Consider the following 2684-nt stretch of genomic DNA (forward strand, 5'->3'; position numbering starts at 1 on the left):
ATATATATATTACTCCTAATTGTTATTAATGTTAACTGCATGAATGATAACCTGCATAAATAATAAAATTCTGTTGTTACCGAAGGCCATTTAATTAATTATGGATATATGTAAAACACTTAATTTTTACTAAAACAAAAAAAGGATTTCGTTAATAACTACGTACTTATGGATTGATAATGTCAAAGTCAAAGGTCGTAGATTGTTTAAATCATTTTTATTGTCCAAATTTCAAGTTAAAAAATAATTTCAAGTGGTTTATCTAAAATTAACAGATTAACACCTGGTACTTGAAATTCGCACTGTCTGATACTTTTCCTGTTAATCGGTTACAGGGACATTTGGGAAATTACCTATATCCTTTAATCGCATTTTATTAAACCACAGGCCATTTCTACAATACCAAAGTTTTGCATCTTATCTACAAACAAAAGGCGAGATAGGTTAGTAGGACACATCTTAGGCATGAAGGTCTAGTCAGAGACATATTGGAGGCAGAAACGGAAGTTAGGAGGGGTAGAGGAGACCTAGATTAGGTTACTGTTCGCAAATAGTTAAGGATGTGGGATGTTCTAGTTTTAGGGAAATGCGAAGATTAGCGCAGGATCGGAAAGAGAGGAGGTAGGTGTCCAACCAGTCTTAGGACTGACGACCTTATGATCGTGATGAATATTATTTATCTGAACAATGGAACATGTTTGAACTTGAAACTAACTGAATATACGATCATTTTATTAATATTAGTAATGATATGTTTATTCTGGAAGCGGTACGTTGAAAACATCTTATCAAAAAGATTAATTTTTTATTATAATATGAATGAAGCCACGCGTATTGTTTACACGTTTGAAACATATTTTTTATATTTTAATTATAATTGTATATTTCCTTATTTGTAGGTATATATGTTTATTTGTATATTTGCTTTTTGTAGATATGTAGGTATATTTGTTTATTTGTATATTAATCTTTGCTTAGTTGTAGGTACATTTGTTCATTTGCACATTTGTTTCTTGGGTTATTTGTATCAATTGTTCAGTTTAACATTATTATTTGTAATTTCAAGAATCTGCCTTCAGCAACACTTCCAAATTATGTTCAATTCCTGCACTGTTGTTGTGCAGGTACCAAAGAAACGTATACGATGTATTGTCTGTCCCGAAATCAGTACCATTCGGTATTTCCAGGATTGGTCAAGTCACCTCTCTAACAATAGCTGTACAGCTTGAACCAGTTTCGGCTGGCTCATTTCGTAGTAGGGATGACAATTTATATACTAAGAATTTTAGTAAATCGAGAGCATATTATCATAATCATATATAGAATATCAATCAATCGTCATACAGAACATTATCATAGAACATAATCAATCGACACAAATCAATTGCAATCATCGCCAACATAACCTTTAGTGTGCACTTGAAGCATTTTAAATATAGTTATTTGTATTTCTATGTGAGTTTTTCTTTACCATCGAGTGCACTGGTCCTTCGAGAAGTTTTTTCTATGTGGTACAGCAGTACACCGACGATTGTAGTTTTTTCCGTGTCATCCACCAGGATACACCTCTGTTGCTTTTGCGAATTGTATCATTACCATCGCCGCATGAAATAACCGGCAGTGTATTCCTACTGTTGGAGCGCAATTCATGATGCATCGTTTGAATAGTGAAAAAACAATTTTGTTATTCGCAGTTTAAACTTATAAATACGTGCCTGCAACAAAGGAACTTTATTAACATATTATGTAGATTTTTCCTAGGCAGGTATTGTCCCTTCGTGCTGGTCACCAGATGGGTCGATGATCTTCCCATCCATAAACAATTTTGTGATTGTAGTCACGTAGTCACTAACCATAGCTTAAGGTCAAAAACACCCCACTAACATACCTCCACCCCCTATATTTGGTTGTTCTATTTAAGCATCTTTTCTATGTAATAAGCTCATTACGTTCAATCATTACGTTCAAGCATTCAGTTCATCAATAGTTCTTTCGTTGTAGTTATCTTTAAGTATTTTTTGGTGTTAGTTTTAGTGTATGTTCTTATTAAAAGTTGAAAATTCACATTAGTTATTATTGCTCGTTCTATCATTCGAAGAAAAACCACAGATAGAAAATATTCGACCGTTATTTCCTAAAATATCGGCTTCGTTAAATTAATTTTTATCGAAGAGGGTTTAAGTGTTCCTTAGGAAACAATCTAGGCCAGCAGCACACCCGCAACAATCAACACCTACCTTGCACGTGTTTGTGTATGCAACTCCACAACAACAAGTAGTGATGCCGATCCCACGTTATACAATTTTACATTAGTAAATCCTGGCGGAACAGTTGGGGCTTTCGGTAAGGTCAATACCGACACGTTTTGTAACGTTTTGTCTCGCGGCGCGATAAGCTGTGAGAATAGGAAGGCGCGCATGCGCATATCGGTAATATAGTCAGCTGTTGGTGACCGGCATCTCATATATTATTGTAAACTGTATATTCGCTATACTATAGTACTAAATTAATGTTTTGGTTATATCTGTGCCGTTATATTACAGTAAGTGTATTACACTAAATGTTTATTTAACAACAATTAATATTTATTTAAGAGTGAGTATTATTATGTATTAATTCTAATTCCTTGTAGTTATTGATAGTTTACGGTTTCTTAAGCACTTGGAAAAATAAACGGAAGCGAA

General features: G+C 33.8%; 1 protein-coding gene across 5 annotated transcripts in view; it reads left to right on the top strand.

The window, feature by feature from the left end:
- The window catches only part of LOC108740021 (mitogen-activated protein kinase-binding protein 1), a 482920-nt gene that overhangs the window by 195336 nt on the left and 284900 nt on the right, over positions 1-2684 (top strand). The gene's annotated exons all lie outside the window — the stretch shown is intronic.

This window comes from Agrilus planipennis, unplaced genomic scaffold, assembly GCF_000699045.2.
Source record: "Agrilus planipennis isolate EAB-ADULT unplaced genomic scaffold, Apla_2.0 scaffold26, whole genome shotgun sequence".
NCBI classification, from domain to species: domain Eukaryota; kingdom Metazoa; phylum Arthropoda; class Insecta; order Coleoptera; family Buprestidae; genus Agrilus; species Agrilus planipennis.